We start from the raw sequence: 21,873 nt of genomic DNA on the forward strand, positions 1-21,873 counted from the left end.
AAAGGTATGGGTTTAGAGTCATTGTGATGTCTGTATGTTTTATGCTTGTAGTGATGTCTCTGGTACTTTGTCTCACAGGGTCCCCCTTAGGATCTCTTGTAGGGCTGGTTTAGTGGTGACAAATTCCTTCAGTTTTTGTTTGTTTGGGAAGACCTTTATCTCTCCTTCGATTCTAAATGACAGACTTGCTGGATAAAGGATTCTCGGCTGCATATTTTTTCTGTGTAGCACACTGAAAATCTCGTGCCAATTCTTTCTGGCCTGCCAAGTTTCAAAAGAGAGATCAGTCACGAGTCTTATAGGTCTCCCTTTATATGTGAGGGCACGTTTACCCCTTGCTGCTTTCAGAATTTTCTCTTTATCCTTGTATTTTGCCAGTTTCACTATGATATGTCGTGCAGAAGATCGATTCAAGTTACGTCTGAAGGGAGTTCTCTGTGCCTCTTGGATTTCAATGCCTTTTTCCTTCCCCAGTTCAGGGAAGTTCTCAGCTATTATTTCTTCAAGTACCCCTTCAGCACCTTTCCCTCTCTCTTCCTCCTCTGGGATACCAATAATGCGTATATTATTTCTTTTTAGTGTATCACTTAGTTCTCTAATTTTCCCCTCATACTCCTGGATTTTTTTATCTCTCTTTTTCTCAGCTTCCTCTTTTTCCATAACTTTATCTTCTAGTTCACCTATTCTCTCCTCTGCCTCTTCAATCCGAGCTGTGGTGGTTTCCATTTTGTTATGCATTTCGTTTAAAGCGTTTTTCAGCTCCTCGTGACTGTTCCTTAGTCCCTTGATCTCTGTAGCAAGAGATTCTCTGCTGTCCGCTATACTGTTTTCAAGCCCAGCGATTAATTTTATGACTATTATTCTAAATTCACTTTCTGTTATATTATTTAAATCCTTTTTGATCAGCTCATTAGCTGTTGTTATTTCCTGGAGATTCTTCTGAGGGGAATTCTTCCGTTTGGTCATTTTGGATAGTCCCTGGCGTGGTGAGGACCTGCAGGGCACTTCCCCTGTGCTGTGGTGTATAACTGGAGTTGGTGGGCGGAGCCGCAGTCAGACCTGATGTCTGCCCCCAGCCCACCGCTGGGGCCACAGTCAGACTGGTGCGTGCCTTCTCTTCCCCTCTCCTAGGGGCGGGATTCACTGTGGGGTGGGGTGGCCTGTCTGGGCTACTTGCACACTGCCAGGCTTGTGATGCTGGGGATCTGGCGTCTTAGCTGGGGTGGGTAGGCAAGGTGCACAGGGGCAGGAGGGGCAGGCTTAGCTTGCTTCTCCTTAGGTGATCCTCTTCAGGAGGGGCCCTGTGGCAGCAGGAGGGAGTCAGATCCGCTGCCGGAGGTTTGGCTCCGCAGAAGCGCAGAGTTGGGTGTTTGCGCGCGGAGCGAGCAAGTTCCCTGGCAGGAACTGGTTCTCTTTGGGATTTTGGCTGGGGGATGGGCGGGGGAGATGGCGCTGGCGAGCGCCTTTGTTCCCCACCAAACTGAGCTCTGTCGTCCGGGGGCTCAGCAGCTCTCCTTCCCTTTGTCCTCCAGCCTTCCCGCTTTCTGAGCAGAGCTGTTAACTTATGACCTCCCAGACGCTAAGTCGCGCTTGCTGTCGGAACACAGTCCGTCAGGCCCCTCCGCTTTTTGCAAGCCAGACTCGGGGGCTCTGCTTGGCCGGCGAGCCGCCCCTCCGCCCCGGCTCCCTCCCGCCAGTCCGTGGAGCGCGCACCACCGCCTCGCCGCCCTTCCTACCCTCTTCCGTGGGCCTCTCGTCTGCGCTTGGCTCCGGCGACTCCGTTCTGCTAATCCTCTGGTGGTTTTTTGGGTTATTTAGGCAGGTGTAGGTGGAATCTAAGTGATCAGCAGGACGCGCGGTGAGCCCAGCGTCCTCCTACGCCGCCATCTTCCCTCTCTCTCTTCAAACTTCTTAATGATTGGCTCTTTTAAAGCTGCTTCATCTGCACTGGAGAATTGTTTTCCTTCACGTGCTCTTTGGTCCTTTGCTACTGTGGCCAACACATTGGCTGCCTGCTCTCCTCCCATCACTGAGACATGAGCGTTTGGCCACAGGTAGAGGAATCTTGGGCTATATGCTCTGCCACACATCCCATAGTTTCCAGCCTGATAGGATTCCCCCAATGATGACAGTTATCTTAGGCACATTGGCACCGGCTACAGCAGTCACCATCTTGGCACCATCCTTGGCAATTCCTTCTGTCTCATAGTCTCTACCAACCTAAATCTGGCAATATTTTGAAGGAACAGCAGAGGAATATTCCTTTGGCAGCATAACTGGATGAAGTGAGCACCCTTTTTTGCAGATTCAGAAAAGAGAACTCCGTTATTTCCGATGATACCTATAGGGTATCCAAATATTCTAGCAAATCCTGTAACTAATGCGTCTCCATATAAGGCTTTTGAATCTACTTCCATCCATGATTCTAGCAATGACGTCTTGGATATCAAAGTTCCTCTTAAGGTTAGTGCCAACTATTCCATACAATTCATTAGCAGGAAGCAAAGGCTCTTTAGAAGACTCAATGGAAACATCCAATTTCTTCTGATAATTTAGATTCCTCACAATTTTCCTAGTTATGTGAAGGGCATGAGGATCATCCAAAGCATAGTAGTCAGTTACTCCAGACTTTCTGCAGTGCAGATTGGCACCTCCAAGATCCTCAGCTGAGACCTCTTCTCCAGTTGCGGCTTTAACCAACTGGGGTCCTCCCAAGAAAATGGTACGCTGCTTGCGTACAATGATGTTTTCATCAGCCATTGCAGGCACATAAGCACTACCTGCCATACAGGAGCACATGACCACCGCTATCTGTGCAATATTTTGAGAAGACATAATTGCCTGATTATAGAATATACGGCCAAAGTGATCTCGATCTGGAAATATTTCCGCTTGCCAATGTAAGTTTGCACCTCCTGAATCAACCAAGTAGATGCAGGGGAGCCTGTTTTGCATTGCAATTTCTTGTGCCCACAAATGCTTCTTCACAGTCACGGGATAGTGGGTCCCTCCTTTGATGGTGGCATCATTGGCAACAATTATAATTCTACTCCTGATACTCTCCCAATGCCTGTAATAATGCCACTGGCACGCATCTCCTCATTAGCATATAACTGGTAACCTGCAAACGGATAATTCCAGAAATGGAGACGCTGGGACTATAAGACTGTCCACTCTTTCTCTGGCTAAAGGTTTTCCTCTTGATATGTGGCGTTCTCGGGCTTTCTCACTGCTTCCTAATCTTATTTTCTGTGCTTGTTCATGGAGCTGATTTACAAGTAGTTTCATCTGTTCATAGTTTTCCTGGTAGATGGCAGAACCTGAGTCCGGCTGGGTACCCAGTGTGGCCACTGAGTCCCTGTAATAAGTGCGCGGGCCCGGGACAAGGGCGCAAGCGCACCGCTGCAGGGCTAACCTCAGGGAAGCCCACCTGACAGCCTGTCCGGAGGGAAGAACTAGCGCAACACAGCGGCCCGCGCAGGTTCAGAGTTGGCTATTTCCCAGCCGGCTTCCCTGATTCGGGATACAGCTCAGCTCACGTCCTTACAGACCAACGCGCCTGAAACACCGCAAAGTCTCAGGCCAGCCACAGTGTATGTCTCTTCATTTGTAACAATAATAACAACAAAAATAATGAGTTAACCCTAACTGGGCATTGTGCAAGCCTTCTTTTTTGTTTAAAAGTCATAGCAATCTGAGAAGTAGTCACTAGAATTATCCTCAGAAAGACTGTATAACTTACTCAAGGGCATCTAGCCATTGATGGGGGGAGGCAGGATTTTTGCCAAGGAAGTTTGACCACAGTGCCATGCTTCTCACTGTTGCACCATACTAGTAGCATTTCTGATAAATGAGCCTGTGGGGAAACAGCTTGTGGCAGACCAAATAATGGCCCCCCAAAGATCTCTATATCCTAATGCCTTAAACCTGTGAATGAATTACCTTACATGGCAAAAGGGACTTTACAATGGTAATTAAATTAAAGATATTGAGATGGGGAGATTACCTTGGATTATACAGATGATCTTAAAATAATCACAAAGGTTCTTATAAACTGGAGGCAGGAGGATCAGAGTAAGAAAAGGTTATGGATAACAGAAGCAGAGGTCAGAGTGATGAGCAGAGGGGCCATGAGCTGAGGAATAGAAGCAGTCTTGAGAAGCTGGAAAAAGCAAGGGAACAGATTTCTCTCCTAGAGTCTCCAGGATAAATGAAGTCCCGTCAACGTATTTTGGACTTGTGACCTCCAGAGCTGTGAGATAATAAATTTACATTGTTTTAAACCACTAAGTGGTAATCATTAGCAAATATTTAGTTTTGGCAATTTGTTACAGCAGTCATAGGAACTAATACACAGCTGATGTAACCTGATGATAGTTACACCCTGCCCTTGTTAGGAAGATACCTACACAAGGCCTCAAATCTGCTTAACTGCTCCATAGACCTTACTCTGGAGTGAAATGCCCTGTTGGTTTTGAGGCTCCCAGATTTGCTTGCTGCTTTATTTATCAGTACATAAATACATGCCATTTCAGAAAGTGGATGCCATTCCCCAGCATATTCACAGCAATCAAAATAGCAAACAGACTGAAAATTGCCATAATAGCGCTTATTCTTGTCCTCACTTTGACTTATAAAATGACATGCTTACAAGATTTGTAAAAATCTCAGTTTTGCTTTGCTCCCTCCCTTTTTTCTAGATCTTTCTTTTCCCTCTCTGCTAATAAATTTAGCCTCTTAGCATAAGGTTTCCTTACACTGACATATATTGTGAGCTTTGTTTTTCTTTCTTTTTAAGTGAGCATATTTTTCTCTTTTAATTATTTTTATGACGTGTTGGGTTAGCAACAAAAGGGAGCTTTGAAATGGAAAACATAAACATGAGGAATGCAGAGTCTAAATTAATTTCCCCTCTGACTTAGGGGAAACCATTGTTGGTCTCTATTTGAGTATATCAAAATTATGTGGTAAAGAAAGCAGGATTATTTTAAATTTTAAAAAGAAGAGAAGGACATTAATATCCTTTGGATACCTACTATATGTCTAATGCCTTATGCATGCCATCATATTTACTTCTAATAATTTGTAAAGGTTAGGTATTTTCCCCATATTTTGGATGTGGAAGAGCAAAATAATTTACACAAAGTCTCACATATTTGAAAGAGAAGAGCCAGATATTACATGAGGCCTAGACTATTATAAACCCCACAAAGAACGGTTTTCCTTTCTGTGCTGCCTCCAAGGCAAAGAGTGCATTTCCCTCATGGGTCACCATCAAGTAGCTTTCAGAGAATTTCCTGATACCTGGGAGCAGATGTACAACTATGGGTCCTACTTCTTCTGTTCATGCCATTTTCCTCCTACTTGGAAGTTTCCTGTCTGCCTTCAGTATCCCCTCCACTTCAAAGTCATCCTCCTGTTCTCTGAGTTCCTCATTGACTCAAATCTTTGCTTTCATTCTTTCTTTTCATGGGCTTGTAATGTTTGATAGAGACAGAATGTTTGGCAGAGAAGGCCTTTGCAATATTACTATGGCAAACCTAGTCTATCCACAACACACTTCACCCCAAAATATCATGGTCTCCCATACACTTGGAAAACTGGATTGTTCCCTTGGCCATTAATTTCAAATGCTGGTGTCTGTCACAAATAAATCTGGTAAAGATGACACTTTTGTAATGTTATCTGATATAGGTAATATACAAAGAGGCAGAATATAAATTTGGATAATCAAGTATAAGGGGAGAGAAACAGAATAGTGGGATGAAGAAAGATCATAAATAGGCACCTTGGAAAAAGAAAAGCTTCCATGATTTTATGTTAAGCAAAGCTAGATAAGTTAAGACTGAGACACTTGGAGTTGTGGCAAATAGTCCCTTGACAAGCATGGGGTTTTACATTTCCACTGCAGTTTGCTGGTGTAGGCCTCAGTGTTGCTTAAAACCAAAATACGATCCTGCTGAAGACAGGAAAAAGAACATTTGGTGGACAATAGCCTGCGTCAGCATACTGTCTGTTTCCTTTTTTTGTCCTCCCACATCCCCCTGATTCATGTTCTGCTATAACCTGAGCTCCTGCAGACTGAACCTATGGGGCACATCATCCAGGCTCCTTTGAACTCTCTTCTCATTGGGTTCAGCCATTGAAGGCACCAGCAGGAGATTTTAGCTTTGGAGGGCAAAGAAGTTGGGGCATTTCTTTCTTGCTGCTTCCTGTTCCATGCTATGGTTCTGGTAAGGTCTATACCTTTTCATTACTATAGATACTATAGATAGGGACCGGTATATGAAGTCTCACTGGACTTCAGTAACACACTTTTCTTCCTTTGCCCCATCATATGTAGGAGCAATAATGACTCTCCACTCTTGCTAACTTCTGGGTGCCTCAGCCTCTTCACTGGTCAGTTTAAATCACCCACTCTTAATATGAATAGTCCCCTCATCAAAACCTCTTCAACTCAACCATCTGTGTATAAGTCTATTTCCTGATGTTACCCTAACTGAGGACAATTTCCTTTTCACGACCTCCTGAATAGAGAGCTTCCCTGAAACCATGATTATTTCATTTTTCATTTTGTTCCAGTACCAGAGTCACCCATGTTTTTAAATCTCAAGATCATTTGTTTACTTTTTTTCCTTTGTATATAGGGAAATAATCTCACCTGTTTCACAGGGGAAAATAAAGTAAAGTAGTACCTCCTTAAAAGTAGCATGGGTTTGTTCCTTTGGAGGATCAAATTAGTGCCTCCCTAGAAATAAAATCCACTGTTGAAACAAGACCCCACTTTATTTCCTTAGTGTAAAGTCTGACAATGTTTTCCTTATCATAGAACATTGGAGTCACAATGGGGTTCCACTGTGCTTGTTTCTGAACCCTACAATGTCACTCTATGGGTGCACAATATCTATGTCCCTATATGTTCTAGACATTTTTAGAAAATTTAACATAGCTATCTGCAATAAAATGTTATGAAGAGTTGGAGTCTTACTTCAACCAGGCAAAAGCCTGATTAAAAAGATCTTGTGCTGGCCCTGAAGGTCAGTATTTATAGCACTATATTATTTATAAATAATGTGAGAATTATTATAGCAATAAAAGTTGGTGTTCCAAAGAATGGGCATATTAGGGATGGCTAAATTATGGTGACATTGAGACCATAGGTCACATCTGAAGCTTCCTTTCATACCAGTGGAAAATTACTACCAATTTGACTGCAAAGCTATAGGAAAGTCTTGAAAGACATAGAGAGCAGTGGGGAAATTTCTATACATTTAACTAGGGGGAGAAATGAGGAAGACTAGGTGGATCCAAGGGGGCTGGAAGACTTGAATGATCCAGCATTCTTGCTCAGTCTCAACGTTTCTGCCTAACTTATTTTTTCCTCTGAATCTGACTAAAGTCCTGCTTTCAAATAGAAATATGCAGCTGAAGAAACTCCTGCGAGAGGATGAGATTGGATACTGTGTCTTCTACTCTCTCAAAAGAGAACGTGTCAGGTTAATCACAAATCATGAATCAGACCTTAATCCCCAAGCCCCTCCACCCCTCCCATAAAAGATCAGACAACCTTGTAGTTCCCTGTTCAAACCACTGCATGGCCAAGGCTCAGACAATTGACAAATTTAAGAGACAGCTATAGGAAAGTCTCATTCTCTTGAAGGAAAGTTTTAGAACTCAGAATTGTTGGAGCACTCTCAGGAAATATCCCTATGGAGATAGGGTCCACTTGGTTGCTGGTGAACACAATCTTATCACAAGACCTGTGACTTTTTTTTCTTTTAATTAACACTCATTTTTGAAAGACTGTATTCTATATGATGTCCCTACCTCACCCCTTCTCTGATTTAAATGCCTCCTCCTCTCTCCCCAGTATCTCACCGCTGCGTCAGGGCAGTTAGGCATCAGCAAATTAATGAGAGGAGAGAGGAGGCCCCTGCTCTTGGGCACCCGCAGGAACTTACTCCAGCTCCAGACACACCGTAAACACTTTCATCTAATGGAAGATAAGCTGTGAAATCGGATTTCTGAACCACAAGACACTTGTGTAAAAACTGCATTCCATGCCAGGCCTGAAATGTTCCAAAGTTCAGTTCGCTATCAGCATCCCAGGTGGTGCAATTAATAAAGAGCTAGCGTGGGGCCACTGGCACAAACAAGACAGCTCCTTAGAACCTGAACTTCCTATTTGTTCCATTCCTTGGGTAGATAACGCCTGTTAATTACTCTGGAGGTTTTGTTAGAACATTCTATCTGGTCTCGCTGGATCAAGCTCTCCTCTCCAGATCGCCCTATATGGAGAACTGAAAATAATCCTCGTTTCAATGAAATTATTTTGGCGAGGAGAGAGGGAAGATGGCGGCGTAGGAGGACTCTGGGCTCACCGCGCGTCCTGCTGATCACTTAGATTCCACCTACACCTGCCTAAATAACCCAGAAAACCGCCAGAGGATTAGCAGAACGGAGTCTCCGGAGCCCAGCGCAGACGAGAGGCCCACGGAAAAGGGGCCCCTCCTGAAGTGGATCACCTAAGGAGAAGCGAGCTAAGCCTTCCCCTCCTGCCCCCGTGCACCTTGCCTACCCACCCCAGCTAATACGCCAGATCCCCAGCATCACAAGCCTGGCAGTGTGCAAGTAGCCCAGATGGGCCACGCCGCCCCACAGTGAATCCCGCCCCTAGGAGAGGGGAAGAGAAGGCACACACCAGTCTGACTGTGGCCCCAGCGGTGGGCTGGGGGCAGACAACAGGTCGGACTGCGGCCCCGCCCACCAACTCCAGTTATACACCACAGCACAGGGGAAGTGCCCTGCAGGTCCTCACCACTCCAGGGACTATCCAAAATGACCAAGCAGAAGAATTCCCCTCAGAAGAATCTCCAGGAAATAACAACAGCTAATGAACTGATCAAAAAGGATTTAAATAATATAACAGAAAGTGAATTTAGAATAATAGTCATAGGGGCGCCTGGGTGGCGCAGTCGTTAAGCGTCCGACTTCAGCCAGGTCACGATCTCGCAGTCTGAGTTCGAGCCCCGCGTCAGGCTCTGGGCAGATGGCTCAGAGCCTGGAGCCTGTTTCCGATTCTGTGTCTCCCTCTCTCTCTGCCCCTCCCCCGTTCATGCTCTGTCTCTCTCTGTCCCAAAAATAAATAAACGTTGAAAAAAAAATTTTTTTTTTAAAAAGAATAATAGTCATAAAATTAATCGCTGGGCTTGATTTAAATGCCTCTTAAACTGGAAGATCAGTTTTCATTCAAAAGCTGAGTTAGCAGGTGTTTATTACTCTAGGAATCAATCCACTTTTAAAAGTTCAAGTCCACTTCTGGCTAATTCTGAAACATTTGAGATGGGAAAGAGCTCAGAAAATGATTTTCAAAACCAGTCGTCTAATCATACATACTGTTTCTGGCTATGGGCAAGAAATTGATTTAGTGAAGAAAAACCATTCTGTGGCATTTGTAATATAAGAACTACCAGGAGAGTCTCACTCTGCTGGAAGATCTCTTTGTCCAAAAAGTATCAAAGATGCAAGTACACTTCTGGGCAACTGGGGGGAAGTAAAATAACCTTCCCATCCTTTGATAGACTGCCATCTCTCTCTCACTTTTTGTTTTGTTTTCCCCGTGTTTTAGCACTTTAAGTGTTTACTTTTTTTCCTTGAGGTTTGTTTCATATAGCATAAAATTTGTGTAAATATTTTTTTCTTTCTTTAGAGAAAATTCATTCTTCTGGAGGTCTGTTAAAGTTCTTAGGCAACCTTCAAACGACTAATTATGTAGAGATTATACTGGGAAGGAAGCAGATTCTATTCAAGGGTGATTACCATGTAATCCAGACAGCATAAATAGTAATGTACTTAGTGCAGAAGAGTTTGCAAAATGCACAACCATTTTTTGGCTATGTGGCCTGGGGAAAGAAGAAGAACCCACACACTTGTGATTTATGATTCCTTCATTTCTGTTAGGAGCTATCTTATTTACATTTCTAATCTTTTCCTTATGAGAATAAAAATAATCTTTGGTATTGCATGTTTCTTCTTCCCTTGACATTCTGCATCCTTGGGTCAGTGTTGGACTGCTTAACCCTGGAGTTTGTAGGACAGCATTGTGGAAGTAGAAGAAAAGCCACTAGATTTAGTTGGCTGGAAGGCAAGTTTTACCATGTATTTCTATAATCTGTATTCCTATATTATTTTCAGTTCCTGCCACACAAACTTTTGCACTTTGGAAAAACATAAAGATCTAGTTTTCCAGATTCAAGATTTAAGATTTCATGTTTGAAAATTCACTATGTACTTTCCTTTGGTTTCAAATTCCTCTACTCTTAAATTAATAGTGGATTGAAAGATACTAACAAAAGGTGTTTAAAAATTGACATTTAATTGAGACTTTTCCCCAAATGGAACCTGAAGAATTCCAAAGCACTTCCAAAGAGAAAGTTGGCATGTGTCTCAAATACAGACCAAATTTTATGAATTTGCCAATCTTAAGTATTATAAATAGTCTATTCCATCTCACTTAATTAGGGAGGATAAAATATGTCTTCTATTATTCTTCATTGTGGTGACATTTAGTTGATCTTGAATGTATGGATTATTTCTCCAGTTGCTTCATATATTTATTAACCACATGAACCATATCATTTAATATTTTGTCTCCACCCCAACACTGCACACATATTCTTATGTACTCAAAACTGACACAAACCTCTGAAGCTAAAGTTCATTGTAATAATTCTACAAAAGCATCATCAGTCAGAATAGACTAGAATATGCTGCAGCAACAACAAATGAAAATATCATCAACTTATAGCACCCTGGGATTCAAGCAAATACAGCATTCTCTAGATGGCATAGTGCTTATATCATGGCAGAAAATGAGAGATATTGAACCACGTGTGGGGTCTTAAAGCTGCTGCTTTGAGGGGACATGCATTGCTTTTGCCCACATTTCATTGCTCAAAGTCTTATGGCCACTCATTGAAGAGAGAAGAAGTGAAATAGTGGGCAAACAATAACATAATCTCCACAGGAGACATAGGGGTTAGAAAGAAGACATATTGGAGCAATGTTTAGTCTGCATATCCTTCCAGCCTTAGGCCAAGCACTTAACAGCCATTATTCACCACTTCCCTGTCTCTCCTAACCTTGGGTATGATTAAATTAATTGGTTAAGGAAAGCTGGTATGTATTTCATGTGATTAATGCCTTGGAAAACAATTGCCATAGATTGCATTGATTTGTTTCATTTTACATACTTGAAATTAGAGGCTTATGAAGTCTACATGCAAATTTATGCAAAGTGGAATGCAAATTCATATTGTGAGCTATGAGTCCTGGCACTCCCCCCCTCCCCCTAGAAAAAGAACTGCACCATTGAATATGCATGTGCTGCATATGGTGCTGCTCTTTTCAAATACCGACTCAGAGCCAGCAGCCAAATAAATCCCAGTGACATCGACTGAGCTACAAACAAAAGTTTAAAGTCATTTAAGAACAAAAATTGAGCTCCAAAGTCTCAATATTTTTAGGGTCAATATCTTCAAACAAGATTTGAGTTAACAAATGCACTATTCCCTGGACTGAGCTCTGTGTAGATGGGCAGAGGCATATTGTTGAACAAAAGAGGTACTGGTGGAACCCATCCTAGAATTTCATTCTCTTGATTACTTGCTTCTGGTGATCACTTGGCTGACTGGATCAAATAAATCTTCATTGCCACGAGCCAGTGCCCATGTGTGCTGACAATATTTCTCCCTCATTTGTACCCATCAGTGGGGGATTCTGGTTCCAAGATTCAGACAGGGAGTGATTATTAAGATAGTCTCAAAGAGAGGAACAAATTTTGCACCTGAGTGCTTTCAAGTCAGGCATAGGGGAAAAATTAACCACTTGTAGGAATGCCAATTAGAAACAATATTTTGATTGGCCTGCAGGTGGTACTCAGATGATTCTTTGGAGCTCATTCTGTTCTTGTGAGACCCCCAATTTTGCTTTGATACTAAATACATGTAAAATATTTTTGGTAAATGTTTATAAATAAACTGATAAGGGGCACAGTCTCAAGAGGGTTCTTCTAATTTGATGCTAATGAATTCAGTTATTTAGTTATTCATCCATTTATCAAATACTATTTTGGTTACTCTCCAAGTACCAGGCAGGGACCTGGGGGTACAAGAATGAATGACAAGCATCCCCTGTCCTTGAGGAGTACCAACCAACCTACTGAGCTACCTGAAGCTTTTCATAGTGTCAAGGACACTGTCTTTGGGTAGCTTTTAAAACTAAAGGCATATGAATCACATCAAGAAATATACTAGGTGGGAGGAGGAAGCAATGATAATTTTTTCATGTGAAGTTTATGAAACAATTCTCCATTACAGCAACTGTTTTTATAAAAATCTATTCAGGAAAATATTTCTCAGCCACAGTTTAGGTTTCAAACAATATTTAGTACAACAAAATTTCAGTACAATAAATGTGTTTCAAATGTCCCCTGGAGTTTGTCATAATAGGATTTGATCTATGAATTTAAAAAATATGCCCAGTGGTTTAGATATTTTACTTATAAATAATTTCCTAGAGAGAATGGAAAAGGGAAATATAAGCTATGTTGGAAGCATAAAATGACCTAGGGTTTAAGGGACATACATCTTCTCTATTTACCTTTGGACTGTGGCCTTAAGACAATCATTCAAGGGGCTCCTGGGTGGCTCAGTCAGTTGAACGACCAACCTTGACTCAGGTCATGATCTCATGGTTTCTGAGTTCGAGTCCCCGGTTGGGCTCTATGCTGACACCTCTGAGCCTGGAGCCTGCTTCGGATTCTGTGTCTCCCTCTCTATCTGTCCCTCCCCCACTCATGCTCTGTTTCTCTCTGTCTCAGAAATAAATAAATAAATAAATAAAAACATTTTTTTTTTTTTAAAAGACAATCATTCAAAATTGGCATACCAGTGACAAATGTGGCACAGTCCCCTACAGAGATCAATTCAGGAGTGCAAGTTAAGTCATATAAGCTGAGAGGCAGTCTGATGAAAGAAACAATCAAAAGATGGCTATTTTTTTTAAGTTTATTTATTTTGAGAGAGTGAGGGATGGGGAAGGAGTAGCAGAGAGAGGGAGAGAGAGAGAGGGAGGGAGAGAGAGGGAGGGAGAGAGAGAGAGAGAGAGAGAGAGAGAGAGAGAGAGAGAGAGAATCCCAAGCAGGCTCCACACTGTCAGCACAGATCCTGACATGTGGCTTGATCCCACAAACCTGTGAGATCATGACCGGAGCCAAAAATCAAGATTTGAACACCCAATAGACTGAGAGAACCCGGTGCCCCAGGCTATTATTAACAAAAGGAATAATAATCATTATAATGGCACCAAGTCATAGTGTTTAAATATACAGTAAGTACTGAGATAAGAGCATTTATTTGTTACATCAACTCAATATGTTCATTTTATAGGTTATGACACTGAGGCTCAGACAGGTATATAAAGCCTGGTATTCAGTTTGGATCCACATCCTCTTTTTTCCCCAGGTGTTAAACCTCTTCCTGAGGAGATCTTCTCTCCTTCAGCTGAGAGCCAGGGAAGCTGTCAGAACAGGAAAGTACACATTAGCTTAACCTCAGTGAAGGGCAGTTTATAGAAGTCTGCTCATATGTGGCCTATTCAATGAGCTCAACTAATCCAATCAAAGGACCAAAAAGACTACTTCTTCTTTTATTCTTTTTACTAGAAAAAAATCATAGAAGCAGGAGAATGGAAGTGACCCCTTTCTGGTTTCCCACATCTTAGCATGTTTCAAGTTTGTGGTTACCACATATAGTAGGTTGAACTGTACAAGTTCTAACTCTAGTACCTGTGACTGTGGTCTTATTTGGAAACAGAATTGTTTATATAGTTAACTAATATGGGTTCATGCTGGAGTAGAGTGAGCCCTAAATCCAATGACTGGAACTTTTATAAAAGGAAGAAGATGGAGATTTGGACACAGGGACAGATTACATGAAGATGGAGTCAGGGATTATTAGTGATGCAAGATGTAAGCTACAGAATACCAAGGATTGCTGACAACAACCAGAAACTAGAAGACAGTCAAGGAAGGATACTTCTCTAGAACATTCAGAGGAAGCACAGACCTACTGACACCTTGATTTTGGATTTCTACCCTCAGAGCTAGGAGAGAATAAATTTCTATTGGTTTAAACTACTTGGTTTGTGGTATTTGTTATGGTAGCCCTTGGGAAGATAATCTACCACATTTCTTGTCCCTCTCCATTATATCCTCTGTATAGCCACCATCTATTTCAGACTTTTGTCTCCATCACTTGAACTGTTGTGGTGGGCTTTTCTCTGCTGTGGCTGCAAAGTATTCTTTCCTTTTGCAGTGTATCCTTCCCACCACTGCCAAAATCATTTTTCAGAAATCCAGGTCCAACTATGCCATACCTCTACTGTTCCAAGTTTTCAGTCATCCCTCAACATTTGACATGCCCATCTGTGGACTCAAAACTCCCCATGAGAAGGGTCTAACTCACCTGCATATTATTGTGGTCTCCCATGTCTTTGTCATCTCAGTCCTATGAATCGATGGTTAATAGAGTTACTATTATTTCTTAAATATGAATTCAGCCCAAATGGAAGTTTTGCATGCTGTTTCTTTTAACGTTTTATTTATTTTTTGATACAGAGAGAGACAGAGCATGAATGGGGGAGGGGCAGAGAGAGAGGGAGACACAGAATCGGAAGCAGGCTCCAGGCTCTGAGCCATCAGCCCAGAGCCGGATGCAGGGCTTGAACTCACGGACTGCGAGATCATGACCTGAGCTGAAGCTGGACGCTTGACCAACTGAGCCACCCAGGCGCCCCTTGCATGCTGTTTCTATGCCTCTCATTTTTCTTCCTTGTTACTTTCCCATATTTACATACTACAATCTTGCTGAAGATGTCACCGTCTCCTTCTCTTTCAACTCTGAGGCCCATGGTTGTCCTTCCTGCTTCACACATGCTATTTCCTCATAGCCTTTCCCAGTTGTACTAATTTGGTGGTCCCTTCCCACTAATGACACTCTCATAATTTCCCCCTCCATTAATAATAATTAAAATTTACTGAATTCTTCCCATGTACCAACCACTGTGCTAAGAATTTAACTTACACAGATTATTACACTTCATCCTCACAACAATCCTACTTGTTAATTTTACAGAAAAAAGAATTAAGGTTAGAATTAGTAAGTGTCTTAGTGGAGATCACATCTTCCTGTAGTTGGCTTAATCTCTGGGCTACTGAAATGCCAGTCCCATGCTACTCATTATTACCCAATAACACCTCTGTGATAGCTTTCTTGCTCTTTAGTTATTGTGATATTTTGGCTCTTCTTGTCTCATATTCTCTACTAAATTTTCAGCCCCTTAAGAGTGGGGTCTACATCTAATTTATGGTGGTTTCTCTACAGGGCTTGATGTAGTGTGGAAGACTCTGGATTAGGAGGTAAGACATATCAGTTTTAGATGAAACTCTGCCATGAAGCAATAGTATGACTTTGACCAATCATATCACCTCTGTAGATATCTCTGTGGGCCACTCTGCAAGATTCAGTAATTACCATGGCTCAGAGCTTGGGCTGTATTAGGAGAGCAATATACATTGATTTAACTTAATTAAGAGCATGTCTAGTCATGACTGAGACCTTTAGAAAAACTGCAAGGCAAGAGCCCTTGGATGAAATGCTCATTTGACTAATTGTTCTTTTGTCTAAAAACATTGCTTAAAGCTTAAACTGAACACTTTCATGAAAGATCCCCTTAAAATAGAGATGAATTATTTGCTAAAGGCAAGCCTGCTTAGTTTTTTCTATTGTCACCTTAAATCAGATGGATTTTCTATTTGTAACAAGTCTTAATTTATTAAACAGCTCGCAACATACAATGTAAGGCATAATATTTAGTAGTAGATTTTAAAGCCATTTTTAAGGCATCTAGGGTAGTATCAAGATGTTTAAAGATAATATTTAAATTGAAACATTAAAAACAAAAAGATTTCTCAGCTCTTCAACCATCAAAACATTTGGCATTGCTTACTTTCCTAGGCCTCAAATAGCCATGTAATCATCGCTCTGTGTTTTACATGCAATTCTACAGCTAAGTACATCATTATTTAGACTCCACAGATTATATGGTAATCATGGATTTACTGTAAACCCAATTTAATTTCTACAGAATTACTGACTTTAAGGTTGCAAAACAATATTGTTTACAAGGCAGTATAATAGCACTCAGAATGGTGCTGATTAGAACTAATAAACAAAGGAATGAATAGCTTTCAGGACTAAGCCTAAATAGTTATAGTGATCGATATGGCAATCAACACTTTTTAAGAGCATACCTGTTGAGCACCTGCTCTGCAGTCTCTGTACAATTTTACTAAGGATATGGACAAGAAGCAAAGAGTATTTCAGTATAAAATTCAAGAATAATCTTTATAATTGGTCAGCTCATTGTCTATTCGCTCATTCTAACTAATGACACTGATCCTGTGCTTGAGTTCTTGGTTGGGTTAGTATTTGAAGAATTTCCTTAAAACCTAAATGTTGCATGTTTAATCCATTACACCCTAACCTTTCTCTCACTATAATTTTCCTATGACCAAATAAATGTGTCTAAATTTAGATGCACAGGTGGGAACATGAATGAATAAATTAATACTCATCAACTCAACAAACTTTGGGATGTATTGGACAGGAGTAAGGATATGGTTTAAAGTTAGTGGTGTTTATTGGTCATAATCTCTGGTGAATAAATTTTAATTGTTGCACAGAGATGAAAATTAGCTTAAGCAAAAGTCAACCTGTGTTGGCCTTATTTAAGGGTGGGGTAGAAAACATGTGGGGAGGATCCATGCAAACTATAGGCCAAATAAAACTTTAGCAGACTTTTGAGAAATCCAGATTGCAACCTAAAGAAGAAAGGTAGTAGGTCTCAAAAGAAGGTGGTGGGGGGAGGGCAGGGGTACATTCTATAATTTTTCTAATATTTCCTATGATAGGAGTTATATTTGAAAGTATCAAGCTACTAGGAAATTCTGAGACTTTTTAAATTTAATAAGGATTGCATATGGTAAAAAGAAGTTGCAAACTGGTCAGGAATGGAAGGGAAGAGGATAAATTAGATCTTTTTTGGAAACAAGTGCCCCCTCAAGCTTTTTCACTCATCAGGCTAAAATATCCCTAGAAATCAATGGCAACAATCCAGCTGCGTTTGAGATAGTGAATCAATTCTAAGCCAAAACATCCTTGAGTATGGGTATTCTATTTTTTTTTCATGCATTTACTCAACCAATACATAATGAGCTTCTACCACATATCAAGCGCTCTGCTAGACACTGGGGATTTAAAAATCAAAAGAGAGATGTGATTCCTTCAGTCTTCAGCCTCATGGAGAAGACAGATATCCATTGAGTTATCTGAAAGAAAAATTATAAATGTTGCTTTAGTCAAATTCTTTTAGTTATAAGAGACCAAACAAAACAAAACCCCAAAACCTTGGCTAAATTAGAGAATGATTTGTTCACAGATCAAAATGGCCCAATCTGTTGGTCATGGCTAAAAGCAGGGGGTTTAGAGTATATATTCTGACTTGATCTCATTCTTTCCATTATTCTTCTGTAATGGTTTCAAACTCAGACAGACTTTCTCCTTGTGTTGACAGAATGGCTGCTAGTAGCTCCATTCATGGCTTTTATCTTCTTAGTGTCCTTATAAAAAAAAAAAAGGCTTATTTATTTCCCTGCAGTTCCACAGAAATCTTGAACCTAATTTGTGTTGTTCAAAATTGGTTCAGTTGCTCATTCCTGAATCAATCATTGTAGCTAACAGGATGCATATGTTTATTGGCTCAGGCCAAGGCTCACCTTGCACTAGGGCAGGATAAGCTCCAATCAAATCATATGAAATGAGAAAAGAAGGGATGATTTCATAAGGAAAATTTGGATGAAGTCCTAGGCAGGCAAAAATGATGGACATCTACCACAAATCTTATGATGGCAAAAAAAAAAAAAAAAAAAAAAAAAAAGTCATTCTCCATGCTCTCTCCTCTTTCTCATACGAAGCATCTTTTCAAATATGGTTATATTAAAATAATTTTAAAAGGTATTTTGAGCACCTCTTATAGTGTGTAGTGGTTAAATTTATGTGTCAATTTGGCTGGGCTAAAGGATGCTCAGACAGCTGGTAAAACATTATTTTTGGGTGTGTATGTGAGACTGTTTCTGGAAGAGATTAGCATTTGAATCAGAAGACCAAGGAAAGAAGATGGTCCTCCTCTGGAGGAGGTTACTGAGAGGACTTGACAGCTGCACCTGCACCTGGGCAATTGGAGGTCCTCATCCCTCCCCATTCTCGAAATGTGCATTCTGCTTGTCTTCCCTGCACCAGAAACTGCCTTAAGGACTGCACCACAGCTGTCTTGAGTGAGTACCATGTTGTTGACACCATGTGGACAGTGTATGTGAGTAAACCCAGTTAAGCCCTCTATTTAACTTTTAATATTCTGGCATGTGGGTGCAGAGATCTACTCATCGTGAAGTTGTTCCAGTAAGTTCCCTCTCTGGCTTGTTAAAACTGCTACCTACCAATCTGGAGTGGCCTGCCTCTTTATTTATCTCCTTGCCCTCCATGCAGCAGGCTAATTTGTAAATTAATACGCTCACTAATGTGGATGAACATCATCAAATCTGTTGAGGACCTGAATAGTACAAAAATAAAGAAGAAGGGCAAATTTGTTCTCTGCTTGGGTTGGGGTGCACACCTTTTCTTGCCTTGGGACATCAGTGCTCCTTGTTTTCAGGTCTTCAGATATGGACCAGGACTTTGTACACCATCGATTTCTGGTTCTCATGCTTTTGAGTTTGAATTAGAATTATACCACTGGCCTTCCTTGACCTTCAGCTTACAGACAGCAGATCATGGGATTTCTCAGCCCCTGCAATCATTGAGCCAGTCCTTCATACTAAACCTCTTTCTAGTTATTAATGTATACTCTACTCATTCTGTTTCTCTGGAGAACCCTGCCTACTATACAAAATATTATTTTTTAGTTTATTACCCAAGAAATAAGAGCCAAGGATCTTGGGGTCTATTTTAAACATTAAATATGCTCAACTAAACAATCTAAAAAGTTCCAATATATGTATAACATGATACATTAGAATTTAAATGTTTAAGTGCTAAATAAGGCATGAAGACATTATGTTCTACTATAATAATTAAAAAAGACAACTTCTATTTGTCATGTATTTTGTGTTTTAAAAGCATTTTTTTGTGTTCTTTCTCAGTTGATTTTAAAATCATCCTTGTCAGTTTGTCGGGGAATATATTTTCATGACCCACATTTTCCACAGGAGACAACTGAGACAGGAAGGGGCACCAAATTCCAAAATAGAGGTTAACAGATGAGAAGGGTATTTCAGTCCTGGATGTAACTTTTCCTCTGGTCTCAGGTGGGTCTACTCTCAGAAGTTCCTTGCAGTGGAAGTTCCTGGGTAATCACAAGCACAAGCCAAAGTGGCCTGTCATAGAAAGTCTAGCTAGCTATGTGCAGTTGTTTTCTATTCCATAATATAACTGTACTTCTTTTAGTGCTAAAGACTTTTTGCCTCTGTCTTTGAGTAACGCTGACCCTAGCTTATTCTGTGACTGTGAGTATCCCCATCACACTTCTGACCATGGGCCCACCACCTGAATTCATAGAGCACAGCACAAGGTTGCAGGGATACGGAGACCTGAGATGTGATTCCTGGAACTGTCATTTTAAAGCTTGAGGAATTCTCTCTTTAGGGGACAGAGAGTGTTGGGTCACAAAGTAACACTCTTCTTTGTGAACAACAGTGACAAGAGAATTATTCAAGTCTTCCCCACCTCAAAAATTCCTTGAAAAAGAAGCATAGCCTCAGTGAGAAAAAAAAAAAAAAAATATATATATATATATATTTGGCAAGTTTCAGATATTATGCACAGAAAACCCATGTGCTTCTTTGTGTGATCACGTGTTGAGTCCCTTTCACAAAAATATGAATCATACAGAATGGTTCTACAGGTTTTAAGTTTGCTAAAAACAAACACAATTTCATACCTTTCCAAAATACTTTATTGTTTAGCATCTTCCATGACTTTGTATTCACTAAGTACCTTACAGTTTATTCCTTAATCATCACAGAATCCTTGAAACAGTTTGGCCTGATATATTGCTGTTTTATTCTTTTTTATGGATGGGGAACCTAAAGGGAAGTCATGTTCAAAGTTACACACAAGGACCAAAGTTAGAACCCATAAGTCTTAATTACAAATATATTCCAATGAGTCTGGCTTCCTCTCTGCATTTAACCTTGGGTCATTTCATAACCTCTTTAAGTCAAGTGAGAAAAAAAAAAATGTCTGTGTCTGATTTTGCCCACTCTTTATTCTGACCTTGTCACTTAGTAGTCTGGTGATGAAGGGCATGTCACTGAACTTGGACAAGCTTCAGTTTTCTCACTTGTTAAAAGGGGAAATTAAGCCATGTTTTGGGTTGTGATTACTTATAACAAATGTAACAAATGGTAATTGTTGCCATTAAGAATCTTCCCACTCTTCATTCAGCTATTTCTAATCAACATAATTTATCCAATTTTCTCATTTTACTCTGTATTGTTGTTGATGATAACCCCCTCGAGGACACAGGCTTCCCCTTATAAATTGCTTTAAAGAGTGGTTCTCAACCTTAACTGAACCTTAGAGTCAGCTGGGCAGCCTTCTGAAATTATCCACTCTTTTCTTTCACTCCAGAGCTATTAAAGAAAAATAAATAAGGTGTGGGTCTCAAGCATCATACTTTTTTAAATCTCCCCAGATGACTCTACTGTGCAAGCCAGGTTGAAAAATCTCTGCTTTATAGACATGCCTGTCATTCCTACCACCTACTTGTAAAGCCATAGCTCTCTCATTATCCAAGATGTGAGTCTTCAGCAGTTCTGGACCTATTAAAAGATAAATAAATGCATAAATTAAGACATATACACTAAGTATAACTCCTGTCAAAGATTAAAAAAAAAATACTAAACACTCCCGGGATTAGCTCAAGAACCAGAAGGAATGGAAGCCATCCTGAGGACTTGTTTAAGCTGAATCTTTGCCACATAGATTCCTCTAGATCTCAAGATTTCCTTATTTGCAATGCTTTTCCAGTAAATAAGATTCTACCATTAAGAGGTGTTTTTAAATTAACAACAACAACAAAAATCTATACCCTAAAAAAAAAATATGAATGATTTAAGATGGGCTTATGAAAGGGACAGAGAGTGATCTTACATGGGGTAGGGCTGCCTGGAGCCTCAGGCATGCTGGATACCCCTTCCTCCACCACACCTTTCTGAGGTGGAGACTGGCCTGCCACCCCAGTGGGTCTGGAAAGCAGAGCATTGAGCCAAACAGGATTATTCTTAAGAGTTCAGGTAATTGGCCTTGGGGGTTTTAGACTTACTTGGGATCCATTACCCCTTCCTTCTATTCTACTTCTCTCTTTTGGAATGGGAATGTCCTGTGCTTGTCTCAGCACTGTATTTTTGTGGAAGCACATAAATTGTCTGGTTCCACAGGTTCACAGCTGAGCAGTTTGCCTCAGGATGAGTCTACCTCACTCTCACCTATATCTCATTTAGAGGATATTTTGGATGATACTTTGGGCTTTAGACTTTATAGTTGATACTGGAACAAGTTAAGAATTTGAGAACTGTTGGGTTGGAATTAATGTAGTTTGCATTTGAAAAGGAAGGGGAAGAAAGACCAAATGTGTCTCTCCAAAATTCATATGTTGAAATCCTAATCCCCAATACTCTCCCTTTGGGAGGTAATT

The 21,873-nt window shown here is 40.7% G+C and overlaps 1 long non-coding RNA gene and 1 pseudogene across 1 annotated transcript; both read right to left on the reverse strand.

Moving 5' to 3' along the window:
* Window positions 1-1,835: 1,835 nt before the first annotated feature.
* LOC112858417 (methylcrotonoyl-CoA carboxylase beta chain, mitochondrial pseudogene) lies at window positions 1,836-14,970 on the reverse strand (annotated as a pseudogene).
* Window positions 14,971-17,284: 2,314 nt separating this feature from the next.
* On the reverse strand, window positions 17,285-21,138 carry LOC147574806 (uncharacterized). The gene is made up of 2 exons (XR_015243308.1): window positions 20,943-21,138; window positions 17,285-17,449 (listed from the first exon to the last, which is right to left on the reverse strand). It is a non-coding gene; the product is annotated as an uncharacterized LOC147574806 (long non-coding RNA).
* Between the last annotated feature and the right edge of the window lie 735 nt (window positions 21,139-21,873).

The sequence above is a fragment of the Puma concolor genome, chromosome D4, assembly GCF_028749965.1.
Source record: "Puma concolor isolate L17-30 chromosome D4, mPumCon1.1.hap2, whole genome shotgun sequence".
NCBI classification, from domain to species: Eukaryota; Metazoa; Chordata; class Mammalia; order Carnivora; family Felidae; genus Puma; species Puma concolor.